Source organism: Macaca nemestrina, chromosome 18 (assembly GCF_043159975.1).
Source record: "Macaca nemestrina isolate mMacNem1 chromosome 18, mMacNem.hap1, whole genome shotgun sequence".
NCBI lineage: Eukaryota > Metazoa > Chordata > Mammalia > Primates > Cercopithecidae > Macaca > Macaca nemestrina.
In genome coordinates, this window is record NC_092142.1 from 30,371,299 (window position 1) to 30,386,829 (window position 15,531).

A 15,531-nucleotide genomic window follows, 5' to 3' on the forward strand; every position below is an offset into this window, starting at 1 on the left:
TATTTAATATATAAATATTAAATATATATTTAATATTTAATACATATATAATATACGTATTTATATAATATTTTACATATTACACAAATACATATGTTACATATGTATTACATAAATACATATATAATATATATTATATATTTATAGTTCTATAAATATATATTTATATATAAATATATAGTAAATATTACATATATTTTTATATATAAATATATAGTAAATATTACATATTTTTATATATAAATATATAGTAAATATTACAAATATTTATATGATATATGTATATTTATATATAATATATAAATATTTTTAACATATATAAATACATATACAATTATACATGTATAAAAACATATATGTATAATTTATAACTAAAAATAACCTTATATACAAGGTTAAATTCAAATGTCCACAGTGAGGTCTGGGCTTCAGCATATGGAGGAAGTCTTGCCTGAAAAGGGCAGCAGCTTGGAACTTTTTACCCTATCGTCAAGAGACTATGAGTTGGTTCACATCTGTCATTCAGGACCTGAAGGGGTGGGTCCTGGGGTCCTATTATCCAATCACTGGTGCTGGGGTAAAAACTGTCTTAAAACTGTCATTGTAATGCTTAGCAATGCTAATTTTTAGTGAGAAACAAGATTACTTAATTTAACATAACCGGATTTTAAGATTTTAAGTTACTAAAAAAACCCCTAAAATTATGACAAAGGTACTTCCTCTAATTTTTTTGGGGGGGTTTCAAGTACCTATGTCATATACTGAAACCTACTGTGCTTTAAGCCCTACTCTTTTTTTTTTTTTTTTTTTTTTTTTTTTTGAGACGGAGTCTCGCTCTGCCGCCCAGGCTGGAGTGCAGTGGCCGGATCTCAGCTCACTGCAAGCTTAAGCCCTACTCTTAAATCAAAACAACCTCCATGTTATTGTGAACAGGTACTTAGTGTAAATCCTACCCTTAGGCAAATTTATATAGTGATTTCAATTGTCCTTCACATTCCTTTCCTGTGATAAGTGTCTGGGTTTAGGGGGTAACAGTGGGAGGATCCACCATCTTCAGCCATCTGAGACATAGCTTCTATTCATAAGTCCCCCTTAAATGTTTCTTTCTGAGAAACTTGATTTGTCAACCTCATTCTTCAACCTTTCAACTCCCTTGGCCTTTAAAGGCAGGTTTACATATACCTACTCAAAACAAAACACCCTCATGTATATGGTCTGTCAGTTTTTAGAACATTTTTATGTCGTTCATGACTGTAATGTGTAGCACATGTAATTTTGTACATGACTAGTATATTTTATATAGCTACTTTCTATTACACATCACTAAAATACATGTTCAGTAAGTGCTCACTTAACATCATTGATAGGTCCTTGGAAACTGACTTTAAGTAAAACAAAATACTATATGCCATGGAAAATTAACTTTTGTTTATATCAATTAACCAATGGTAAAATTGGTTTTGTTATATAGTATATTGTTTTACTTAAAGTCACAGTTTCCCAGAATCTATCCAAAAAGTGAGAATATACTGTCATTAGTATTATAGTGTATACACTATACATGACAGCTGGTCTATGTTATTGTAGTCTTAGCAGTTGGTAGTATAATGTGTTTCAGTTTCCCCAAAGGTCACAGAATTATCCAGACCAATCAATAAAACCTCCTGTGGGAACCAGGAGCATCTTACCCTCTTGATGCTACAAATGCTTCCCCGACACCTCCTGTTTGTTCTCTCTGCTCCCAGGTGCAATGGCTGTGTGGGTCTGTATACCTTACATAATTTTCTCCTTCCATGATTATGTGTAATGAATAACTGCTGTCAATCTCATCTGTCCGGTGATTGGTGCCATGGTTTTAACTGTTGCAGTGGCCCTAGGGTGGTGATTTCTCACCAGTGGGGTTAAGGGGAGGCTAATCAAACAATTCACAACACTAACTGGATTAACCACCCATGACTGAGGACACCTGCTCAACTTTAACTGCTTTTGGCCTACTGGTTTCATGATACATTAAAAGTCACCTGTGTCAGAGCCATCAGTTGGTGGTGGGCTTTTGCTTTGGTCTAAATAGCAATTTGTGGCCTTTATCATGAGTTGCCTTCCCTGCCCACACTAAAGCACACATCACTTAGACATAAATGGTCAATTGACTCTGCTTCTGCATCATGTGTCATCATCTTTAGCCTGTATTTGGCAGGCAGTTTGCAAGATACTTGCCTGTCAAGGCAGTGAAAACACAGTACCTTAATCAGTCAGCACTTCAGTCCTGATTACCAAGAGCCAGGCTGAATCCCTGTGGTTGCTTCATCTGGTCTGCTTACTATTACTAAATGCCTGGGTAGTCATCTGAACATTGTTTATTATTGCGCACTCTCAGGACAGACCCAGGTATGGTCTCTTGTAAAACTGCAAAAACAAAAGGGACTTTTACTCTGGAGAGAATTATGCATGTCACTCAGTTGCTCTAAGAAGTGCTACTGTCATGCAAGCAAGAACAGTGGCCTTGGCTGGGCACAGTGGCTCACGCCTGTAATCCCAGCACTTTGGGAGGCCGAGGTGGGTGGATCACGAGGTCAGGAGATCGAGACCATTCTGGCTGACACAGTGAAACCCCATCTCTACTAAAAAATACAAAAAATCAGCCAGGATTGGTGGCAGGTGCCTGTAGTTCCAGCTACTCAGGAGGCTGAGGCAGAAGAATGGCATGAACCTGGGAGGCAGAGCTTGCAGTGAGCCCAGATGTTGCCACTGCACTTCAGCCTGGGCGACAGAGCGAGACTCCATCTCAAAGAAACAAAAAAACAGTGGCCTTGTCTTTTCTGAGCTGCTGCTTCCTTTGCTGCTGTCATGTGTACTCTCATGATGAGGTGCACATTCCATGTGCCTTATGACTCAGGCACTGATGAGTCATAAAAAGGAGAAAGAAAATTTAATATTAGTCCCTACCAAAATATCTGGGGTAAGTCTCTCACCTTAGAACCCCTACTCATCATGCGGGCTTTTAGCGCTGCTGCTTACCAGTATGCCAAAGGTGCATCTTAGGATCAGAAGTTTGATGGAATCAAAAACAAACAAGCAAAAAGGACCATAATGAATACGGGTGCTCATCCCAGTGAGATGGAGTGGCAGTAAACACCTTCTTCCAAAGAGAAGACAGATTACAAATAAACAAACAATGATACAACTCAAGAAACTAGAAGAGGGAGAACTTATCCCAAAGTTAGCAGATGATGAAATTAATAAAAAAAAAAATCAGAGCAGAAATAAATACAATGAACACTAGAAAAAAAACAAAATGTAGAAAAAAAATGTAAGAGCTTGTTTTTTTCCTGAAAGCATAAAATTGTCATATCTTTAGCTAGACTAGGAAGTAAATACTCAAATAAATAGAATTAAAGGGAAGATATTACAACCGGTAAAACAGAAACACAAAAGGTCATAAGATTGCTATGTACATAGACTCCTGTTTACAATGATATCCTAACAATTTGGATAAGGGAGAAGACATGAATACATTTCTAGACATGTAGCACTGCCAAGAGTTAGCCGTAAAGAAATAGAAAGCATGAATAGATCAGGAATGGGTAAGGAGTTTAGATCTGATGGCTTTGCTGCTGAATTTTACCAAACATTTAAAAAGAACGAAATCTTTGAAAAAAATTGAAGAAAGAAGAAGACTTCCAAATTCATTTTCTGAAGCCAGCATTACCCTGATGCAAATACCAGAGATGGACATTACAAGAAAAAAAAATTACAGACCAATATCCCTGATGAACATAGATGCAAAATCATCCACAATGTAGTTGCAAATGAAATTCAAAAGCACTTTAAAAGTATCATTTATGTGATGTGAGTGCCCCCATCCCACCTTTTCTAAAAAAATAATGAAAAACATAGCAAGGTGTGGTCACGCGTGTCTGTGGTCCAGCTATTTGGGAGGCAGAAGTGGGAGGGTCACTTGAGCCTGGGAGGTGGAGGCTGCTGTGAGCTGAGATCAGGCCACTGCATTGCAGCCTGGGTAACAGAGCAAGATCCTCTCTCTCTTTCCCTCACTTTGTGTATGTGTGGCGGCAGGGAGAGGTGTGGATGTGTGTGTATTATTCAAAATGAGAACAATATAATGACAATTGTTTTATGTATATTTGTATTTTTTGGAGAAAGAGTATCACTGTCACCCAGGCTCAAGTACAGTGCTGTTAGCTCACAGCAACCTTTGCCCCCTAGGTTCAAGTGATTCTTCTGCCTCAGCCTCCCAAGTAGCTGGGATAGAGGCACCTACCACTTCGCCAAGCTAATTTTTGTATTTTTAGTACAGACACGGTTTTGCCATATTGGCCAGGCTGGTTTCAAACTCCTGAGCTCAAGTGATCGCCCACCTTGGTCTCCGAAAGTGCTGGGATACCAAGCGTGAGCCACCATGCCCTACTGATGACAATTATTTTTAAATTTTAGATTTTACAATCTTTTTTTCCTCTTGGCTTTTGAGGCAGCCTCAGCTTTGAAAACAGACAATCCTTTATTGCAGCAATGTACAATAGAAGTAAAATGTGAGCCATGTATGTCAATTAAAGTTTTCTAGTAATAGCATAAAGAAAAAGAAAAATAAGTGAAATTGATTTTAATAATGTAACCCAATATATCCAACATATTTCAACATAAAATCAGAATGAAATCATTAAAGATATATATATATATATATATATATACATGTAACTAAATCTTTAAAATACTTTCTGGTATTTTTCCCTAGCATATCTCAGTTCGTACTGCGTACAATTCAGGTTCTCAGTAGCCTGCTGTGGCCAGTGGCTGCCACATTGCAAGTGCATCTCTGAGGGCTCTGAGTTTTCTGACCTTTGGGAGGTAAAGGGTCTTAATTCTCCTTTTCTGCCAGATAGGAGTGAATGCCTCTTCTCTGCCAATATCACTCCTGTTTCAAGGGTAAGAGAGGTGGTGCACTGAGAGACAGAAGGGGCCTACAGGAAACAAGTGTCCACAGGTGGACCACTGCTGTCCACTGCTGCTTGGTGTGGACTCATCACTCCTCCAGAAATCAGACAGAAGTCCAAAAAATGGGGACCCAGAATGGGGAAACCTCATGTTTTTAGATCTGTCCATAGCCTTAACCTCAGGAGTTTAGATGTCAAGAGACTAGATTAAAGGCAAACCTTTTATCTTGCAATTTGACCTTGGCAAATTAAAATAGAAAGAGAAGCATGTCACCACAAAAATCAATTATATACAAAGGAAGGCAATAAGAGCAGAAAAGAGGAGAAAATAGCTACAAGAAACAAATAGAACTATTAAAAAAATGGAAATATTCCATTCTTTTCAGAATTACAATGAATATACACATGGATTAAAATATGCAATAGAAATACATAAATTGGCTAAAGAGATTTAAAAAACAAGATTTATTTTCTGCTGTCTGTAAGAAACTCACTTTACATCTAAACACACAGGCTAAAAGTGCCAGTATGAAAAATACCTTCTAGGAAAATTGTAATCAAATGACAGCAAGAGGGGTCACAATTATGCAAAATACACATTAAGTCAAAACTGAAACAACAGACAAAGAAAGATATTATATAATGATAAAACTGTCAATTCACTGGGGAAGCTGTGTTAATAATAAATACATGCACACTTCACATCAGGGTTCCCAAACGTATAAAGTTAACATTGACACAAATGAAGAAAGAAATGACTATGCAAAAATAGTAAGAGACATAATTACCCCACTATCAGTAATGAATAATAAAGCCAGACAGAAAGTTAACATGAGAACAGAGAATTTGAATAACACTGCAAACTGTAAACCTAACAGACATATAGAAAACACTAGTCACAGTGAATAGAAGTGAAAAAAAAAACAAAAACGAAAACAACACAACACTCCACACAGCAATATCAGAATACACAATGTTTTCAATAGGTCATGAAACATTCTCCTGGGTTGATGACCTACTAGAACACAAAAGAAGTTTTACTAAATGTCAAAATGGTAAAATATTGGCCAGGGATGGTGGCTCATGTCTATAATTCCAGCATTTTGGGAGGCTGAGGTGGGAGGATTGAGTGAGTTTAGGAGTTCATGGCCAGCCTGGGCAACATAAGGAGACCCTGTCTTTACAAAATATAAAATTAACAAATTAGCTGGGCATAATTGCACATGCCTGTGTGTCAAGCTACTCAGGAGGCTGAGGTGGGAAGATTGCTTGAGGCTGGGAGATCAAGGCTGTGGTTAGCCATAATTGAGCCGCTGTGCTCCAGCCTGAGTAAAAGAGCAAAATTCTGTCTCAAAAAAGATTAAAATATTACAAACTATCACTTTTGATTAAAAGGGAATAAAAGTAGAAATCAATTGAAGATTAAATACTGGAAAATCTACAAATACGTGGAAATGAAACAACACACTCTTCAGCATGCTCTTGTTCAAGGTTTGGAAGACAATATTGTGAAGATGTTTACACTACCCAAAATGATCTACAGATTCAATGTGATCCCTATCAAATTTTAACTGTCATTTCATTTTGCAGAAATACAAAAAAATTTTTTTAAAAACTTATATGGCATCTAAAGTGAGTATCAAGAGCCGAACAACTTTCAAAAAACATGATATGGGAGATATCACACTCCTTGACTTCCTATTGTATTACAAAACTACAGTAACCAAACTATTTGGTACTGACATAAAGGCAGTCAGACAGACCAATGAAACAGAATACAGCACAGGAATAAACTCTCATATATATGGCCAAATTAGAAGTTATTTTTTATATCCATATTTATTGCAGCATTATTCACAAAAGCTGATAGGTGGGAGCAACCCAAATGTCCCTCAATGAATGAGTGGATAAAGGCAATTTGGAATGTACAAATAATGGAATATTATTCAGTTTTTTAATTGTGGGAGATCTGATTATTTTTACACAAAGAATAAATCTTGAGGACATTATGTAAATAAACCAGTCACAAAAGGACAGACACTGTTTGACTACAGTTAAATAAAATATCTAAACTAAAGAGTAGTTAAACTCTTAGAAATAGAAAGTAGAATAGTATCTGTCAGAGCCTTAGGGGTGAAGATAAAAGGGTAGTTGTTGTTTCATAGGTATTTAATTTTAGTTTTACAACACAAAGTCACAAAATCATTTTAGCAATATGCTGCATAACAATGTGAATATATTTAATGTTATTTAACTATGTACTTAAAATATTTAAGATGGTAAATTTATGTGTTTTTGAGTACATTAAAAATGAAAAACTTTCTAAAGAGATACATATTTATAAACTTTTTCAAAAATTGCCTTCAAATCATAAAAATGTCAGAAAAACAATAAAGAGGCCAGGTGCAGTGGCTCATCCATGTAACTGAAATACAACAGGAGGCTGACGACGGATAATAGCTTGAGGCCAAAAGTTGGAGACCATCCTGGGCAACATAATAAGACCTCATCTACAAATTACAAGCAGAAGGAAACTGGGAAATGGAAAAATATGTGAGACTTAAAACAGCACACTCTTGACCTCTTGTTCAAGGGTCCAAAAATTTAATATTATTAAGATGTCAATACTACTCACAGTGAAACACAAATTCAAAGTATTTTATATCAAAATCCCAATGTTCCTTTTTTTAAGAAATATTATTTTAAGTCCTAAAATTCTTATGGAATCTCGACGGACAATGAGTAGCCAAAGTAGCTTTGGAGAACGAAGTTAGAGGTATCACACTTCCTGATTTCCAAACAGATTACAAAGCTATAGAAATACAACCAGAAAGACAAATAGACGATAGAACAGAATAGAGAACCCAGAAATAAACTGTCATGAATATCATCAAATAATCTTCAAATAAGTTGCCATTACCGAACAACAGGGAAATAACAGACCCTTTAACAAATAGTGTTCTAAACTGAATATCAAAATGGAAGAAAATGAAATTGAACTTTTCACTTGCACCCTATACAAAAATATCTTAAATGAATTAAACACTTAAATGTAAGTAAGACAGCTATGAAACTCTTAAAATATGAGGTAAAAATCATGATATTTGTCTTGGTAATTTTTAAAAATATGACATTAAAAGCAGAAGTAACAAGACAAAAGCAGAAAAATGGCACTACCTCCAATGTAATAAGCTTTCTGGACATCAAAGGAAACATTTAATGGAGTAAGAATGCCACCTAAGAAATGAGAAAAAATTGCAAATGATATATTTGATAGAAGTTAGTAATCAGAATGTATAAACAACTTTAAAACTCAACAAAAAACTGAACGACCTTATTTAAAAATGGGCAAAACTCTCAACAGATGTTTCTACAAAAGAGATACACAAATGGCCAAGAGGAATTTGAAAGGATGGTCAAAATCATGAATCTTTAGAGAAATGAAAAAGCAAAATCCCAATGAGATATTACCTCACACTCATTAGGATGGCCACTATCAAATGAGAGAAAATAACAAATGTTTTCAAGGATGTAGATAAATTGATACACTATGCACTGAGTGGTGGAAAAAATAATAATGCAGCCATTAAGAAAAATACTACAGAGGTTCCCCTGAATATTAAAAATGGAATTATTGTACGATCTTGTTGGAGACCAAAAGAGCGAGTGTTGTGAACAATTCATTATACCACTGGAGTCTATATGAGCAAACAGCAAACTGTTCTCATGAATGCAGGATGTTGGCAAACTGACAACTGCATCTGCCACCAGAAGGAATGCTGAGGGCAGTCATGCCCCAAGCAGTGTTTCTTGTGGTTATCTATAGCAACATTTGGAGCCTGTTATATAAAGAAACCAATGATGTGAGCCTGTGATAAATCAGGCAGCTGACTAACCATTACATCTCTCACCCTGTTGATTCTACCTAATAAATATGAAGAGCTGTGTAAGCTCAGGGCCCTTGTTCCCTAGAAGCAAGAATCTCTCTGACCCCTTCTTTAAAACAGATCTTTTTGTCTTTGTCTTCATTTCTGCGTCTGTCCTCCTTCTTCAGTCCCAAACTGAGAGCCACAAGTGGTGCCTGAACAGGGGCTTGAACAAAGAAGGTGTGCTGGAGCAGAGAAAATGAAACTGACCAGATGAACGAGAAACCCCGAGATGAGTCTGCCTGCAGAGAATATAAAGTCAAGGTCCTAAAGAGGTAACGGGAGTGGGAAGTTTCTGAATCAGGGTAATGTGAGGAAGAATTTATCTATTGAGGAGCAGCATTATGTGCAGTTGCTTAAAGTTTTACTTAAACAATCTGGTGCGCAGGTTAGTTCTCAAACACACTGACTAAGCTGCTGCAGGAGGTTATCACGCATAACCCCTGGTTTCCACAGACAGGCACTCTTGATGTCGAAAATTGGAACCGAGTAGGGGAAGAATTAAAATGGGCTCATCAAAAAGGTCTCAAAGTTGATCCTTCTTTTTTTTCTGTTTGAAATTTAGTCCGTACTGTCCTCCTGCCATTATCTCATTCTTATGCTGCCAAACAGCAGGAGCCATGTTCTGAATCTCGAATTTTGAAAGAGTCTTTTGTCCCACCCACAGCACCCGATGAAAATAATAAACAGGAGAGGGAGGATGAAAATTGGCCTGTACCACCCCCTCCAGTAGCAGAAACACCTGTACCATCTCCTTCAGTAACAGAAATAGAGACCCCAGTGAGAAGAATTATATGCTTTGCTGCCATAGCTGGAGAGCCCTTAGGACACTTCACTTTCTCTATTTCTGTAAGACCCGATCCAAATAATCCACAGCAGTTTATTCATGAACACGCCTCACTAGAGTTTAAGTTGTTGAAGGAATTAAAAGCTAGTATAGTGAATAATAGAGTACAGAACCCATTTACTTTAGGATAGCTAGAATCTGGATTTGGCGCTGTGCGCCTTCCATCCTTTGATGTAAAGCATTTGGCTCACACTTGTTTGTCTGCTAGTGCATACCTGAAATGGAATTTAAATTGGCAAGAACTGTGTGCAGACCAGGCTAGACAGAATCATGCTGTTGGACACAGGGACTTTACAGAGGATATGCTGTTGGGTAATGGCTCTTATTCAGACCTGGAACATCAAATGGCACTCCTAGACACTGCTTATAAGCAGTGTGCACTGGCCACTAAATGCACTTGGGCCACAATTCCAGAGGAAGGGGTCCCAATACAATCCTTTTTACATGTCATGCAAGGGTCACAGGAACACTATGCACATTTTCTTGCATGATTACAAGAGGCAGTGAGGCATCAGATTCCTCCTACCACTGCTGCAGAAACACTAACCTTAACTTTAGCTTTTGAGAATGCAAACACAGATTGTAAATGTGCACTGGCTCCTGTGAGATGTATGCAAAACTTAGGAAATTTTCTCAAAGCCTGTCAAGATATGGGAACTGAGCTTCATTCCTCTACAAAGTTAGCTCAAGCAATGGCTAATTTAGTAGTTGACAAATCTAAAAGGGGCTAAGGGTCAAACCCTAAAATAGGAAAATGTTATAATTGTGGGAAAATCAGACATTTCAAAAAGGAATGCCATCAGATCTCTGGGCAGAAGGGATCTTATAATGCAACACCCATTCCTCAGCAGAAAAAATGCCAAAACTTTGCCCTTGTTGCAATAAAGGAAATCATTGGGCTAATCAATGCAGTTCAAAATTTCATCAGAATGGCACCCCCATCGGGAAACCAGAAGGGGGCCTGGACCTGGTCCCATCAAACAATAAGGACATTCCCTGTCCAAGCCACAACCCCATTTCAGGGATGGGTCTCTGGAGGAACATTGATTCCCTTTCCCCAGGAACACCCGGAAGCACAGGAATTGATCTCCCCGTCAGAGAATGGGTTACATTAGTTGGAGGAGGCAAGCCCACTAAAATTCTCACTGGCCTTTGGGGACTTTTGCCAACAGGATATATGGGATTAATTTTGGGTAAAAGCTGTTTCAACTTACAGGGCATTACTGTAGTCCCAGGAATTGCTGATTCTGATCATGAAGGAGAAATTCAAGTAGTGGTAATGTCACAAGATCTGTTGGTTTTTGAACTGGGATAATATATTACTCAACTACTGCTTATTCCCTGCAAGTTGTATTCTTCTGCACATAAGGCGAAATGAGGGAATTAAGGATTTGGGAGTTACAACTAGGAGGAAAATTTATTTATCACAACCCATAGCATCCAATAGACCCACCTGTACAGTGCAAATTAAAGGAAAAAAGTTCTATGGGCTTATGGATATGGGAGCTGACGTGTCAGTAATATCTAAAAACAATTGGCCCCCATGCTGGCCCCTGAAATTAACTTCTACAGCTCAAAGTGTTCAACAGAGTGCTGAAATTTTACCATATCTCAGACCACATGGACAGTCATGTACTTTTTAACTCTATTTTGCAAATAAAACTGTTAACCTATGGATCCAAGATGTACTTATGGTATGGGATATAAGACTTACAAATGAAATACAAATGAAACTATTGACATTCCAGGATTCATAATGTTAAAGAAAATGGATGTCAGAGCAGAAAAGGTGTTGGGGTCCCGCGTGTGTCCTAAACAAAGGAATGAACACACAAGACAACACAGGATGAGACAAACATGGCGGCCGCCCCGAACGGCACACTCTGCTTTATTTTATACAGTGTGTTGTGGAATGTTGCCAAGTCACAAGACACGTGTTGTTTTTCTGACCTTTCCCTGACTTTCTGGTTTTTCGAGATGTTTACACATAAACCAGTCCCCAGGGCCTGCTGTTTGCAGCTGGCTCCTTTGTCCTCCCTGTTTGTAGGGAAGGAACGCCCTGCTTTGTTTGCAAGAGCAGGACTTATCGGGAACATCTCATTTGCGAGCATGTAGTCCTCTACATCTCCCCCTTCTTTATTTACAGGTTTGAATTTCTTTTAAAACCATCATCACATGTTGGGGTCGCTGGGATTCAGTGTTAGCCCTTTGGCACCGTCTCCAGCAGACTGTGAAAATGACAAAGGCAAGAACAACAATCAATACATTACTAGAAACAGAAGTCAGTAAAGTTTTCACAGGTCTCATAGGGTTCAAAGACGTCAAACTTTGTGCAATACCAGTCATTAAATCCGCTCCGGTCAGCAACGGTAACTGATTGCGAATGTTTCAGAAATGTTTTGTGTTAATTCTTGCATTTCTAGGGAAAGATTATTATGGCCAACTAAAAGTCTCTTTGTCTCAATCCAATTATGTACAGTGCTGTTAAAAGGAACAGGAGTAATACAAAATTGGGTAGTATTCCAATCACATTTTAACGAAGTTCGAGTATTCAACACTGTTAGCTGATCTCCTATCCAAGAAACCACTTGTTCCAAGTTATCCACTCATTCAGTCAAATGAGCATCTATGTCTCGTTGCTGCTGCCACAACAAATGTGATTGTTCATGCCATTGTTGTACAAATTCTGCATTTTGTATACACTGGTGTAGAGCTAATCCAGCAACAGCGGCAGTGGAAGCAATTGCTACAAATCCCACCACTGCTGCTATGACAACCCCAACTATTCTCTGGCTGCAGTGGACAAGATCTTGCATTACTTTGTAAATTTGAGTAACCCCAGCAGATTCACTCCAGGCACGTGTTAAGTTCACGGGTAGCCAGGTTTCTTTTCTGGCTCTTAGTATATATAAATCGGAATGAGACTCATTCCAATTATTATTCCACCAAGTAGTATTTATACAACTTAAGAATGTACAATTGTCTGTACAGTTAACTACCCCTGTATAATTATCCCATTTAAATATTCCTGTTAACAACAAATGAGGTTTTCTTACACATGCAATAACATATCTAGAACTATTTCAATGCAAAGATATATGGAAAGGGTTAGCAATATTAGTAAGATTTAAGGACATGTTTCCCGTGAAAGTGAACATTGGTTTACCAGCAGCTAGCAACTTCCAAATATGACTTTGTATTTGTGAGGTATTAGCCAAATGTGGCATAGGGGGTGATAAACCACCATCATGCCAAATAATAGTTTCATTGCCATCTGCAGAAATGCTATGATTACCTTTCTGCCAACGCAGGTTGACATGGCTGAATTTAGTTGGAAAATCTCCATGTACACTCCAATCTGTAACAAGGTATTTACGACTCTTCCCTTTTACTTCTAACAACAATCGTGGCCGACTACCTCTACATCTAGTCCACTCTAGTTGGGAAACACTTCCGGACACATCAGGGATAGGGCATAAAGATAATGTACTTGGCAGAGTTTCATTAAGTACTGCAGTATGATTATACTTAAAACTTTGAGCCACAATAATCATAGTAAAGGCAGAGATATGAGTATGGTTATAGCGAACAGCCCAAGCCTCATGAGAAAGATGCAGACAATGTGGACTACTCCCAAGACATATAGGTAACCCTTCAACCCCAAATTGATATAAACTATTTACTGTGCCAGTGTCTAAATCAGGATCCTGGTTTAAAAGAGGTGATGGCATCCAAGCAGTATCATTAGTAAGTACTAGGACTTTTCTGTCTCCCCAGGCCACACCTTGATATAAGGGTGGAAAAGGAATATAAGCCCAGTATGCAAACTCTCCATCTGTTTCCTGGCAATTTACTATGGCCAGCATAGCCAGGAATAAAATCAGTGGGGTTTTGGGCTGCCCAGCTTGTTGAACAACCCCTTCAGCTTTCTGAGTAAGCTTTTTCAGTTGACCCCATGTCAGGGACTCCGCACATCGAGTCCTGAAGGTGAATGCTCTCTGAGTGCTCAAGTTCAGCTCCTGAAATTCCTTGAGGAACTCTTCGGATCGGCTCCTCTTTGCCATGGCACTGTTTCAACCGTCGAGATGGAAACCACTCGTCTCCGGCACCTGTACGGACAAGAGCATAGCCTTGGCCCCATTGTAAAACTTTTCCTTTTAAATATTGCCCTTGTAATGAAGGATAATACACCCACAGATTACTGTTTTGTGGCTTTTCTAAAGGCTGTTAAAATTGTTTCACCGCTGCAGACTGCTGTAATTGGCACCAATGGTTGAGAAAATTTAAAGTAAAAAGGGCTTTCAGAATTTGATGTTTTGGGGAATCTCTCCCATCTCCCACTTTTTGTTTTAAAAGTTGTAATTTTAAGGTAGCATTGGCTCTTTCAATAATTGTTTGGCCTTGACTATTAAATGGAATACCAGTGGAATGATGAATATGGTATAAAGAAAGGAAGGCAGCCAATTTGCGAGAGCAATAAGCAGGGGCATTATCAGTTTTTAGTTCAGCAGGAACTCCTGTAACCGCAAAGCAAGTAAGTAAATGAGTAATAACAGAGTCAGCCTTTTCATAAGGCAATGGTGTAGCCCATTGGAAATGTGACCAGGTATCAATTGTATGACGAACATATTTTAAACGACCAAAAGAAGGAACATAAGTTACATCGATTTGCCAGATGTGATTTTGTTGGGTGCCTTGAGGATTAATACCTGGACTTAAAAAAAGTGCAATAATAGGAGCACAAGATGGGCAGACTCTGACAATAGCTCAGACTTGACAGCGTGTTATAGAAAATCGCCGTTGTAATCCTAAACTATTACTATGATGTAGTTGGTGCTCATCCTGAGCCCGTTGGACACTTCCAATAAGTAAGGAATCAATCTGGTTATTCCAAAAGTTAAAGGTCCTGGCAACGCCTAGTGGGAATGAATATGAGTGATGAAAAGGGGGGCAGTGGGAGAAGTAAGAGCCATAAATAATAAAGAAGATAATTTTTGTAAAGGAGTTTGAGGAAATAATGGTAAAGAAGTTTGAGATATATATTTAGTTACATATATAGCGTATTGGGAATCACTAACTATATTATAAGGGGTTTGAGGCCAATCTTGTAGAACCATAAGAATGGCAAAAAGTTCTCCTTGTTGTACTGATTGAAATGGGTAGTGAGAAATTTTGAATTATCTGATGTCTGGTATCCAGCTTTTCCACTGCTGGAAGCATCAGTAAAAAAGGTAGGACATTTAACTAGAGTGTAAGAGATAGGATTATATGGCAATAAAGAATATTGTTGCAGAAAAGCAAATAATTTATTACTAGGATAATGCTGAGAAAAAGAACCAGTATACTCAGCAGAAGCTACTTGCCAACCCTCATGAGTTTCCAATAGAGATTCAATGTATTGATTAGATAATCAGGTAATAATTTTTATAGGGTCAGCACCAAGCAACTGACGAGCTCGATGTTGTCCTTTAATAATTAATTCAGCCAATTTATCAATATATGGGTGAATTTTCTTAATGGCTTTATTAGCCAAAAACAGCCACTCCAGAATATTATTATCTTAGTGTAAAACGGCCATTGGCGAATGGGGAGTATGAAAAAGACACAACGAAAGTGGAAGATTGGGTGCAATATAATCAAGGTGATCTTCACTAATTCTATTTTCTACAAATGACAATTATTTTTCTGCTACAGGGGATAATTGACGAGAACTATTTAAATCTGAATCTTCTTCGAAGGTAGCAAATAGATGTCGCAATTTGTAAGTAGGGATGCCTAAGATGGGGCGAAGCCAATTTATGTCTCCTAA

General features: G+C 37.9%; 1 long non-coding RNA gene across 1 annotated transcript; it reads left to right on the forward strand.

Moving 5' to 3' along the window:
• The first annotated feature begins 1,518 nt into the window (after positions 1-1,518).
• LOC139359748 (uncharacterized) lies at positions 1,519-12,206 on the forward strand. The gene is made up of 3 exons (XR_011616138.1): positions 1,519-1,762; positions 9,004-9,150; positions 11,869-12,206. It is a non-coding gene; the product is annotated as an uncharacterized lncRNA (long non-coding RNA).
• The last annotated feature ends 3,325 nt before the right edge of the window (positions 12,207-15,531 follow it).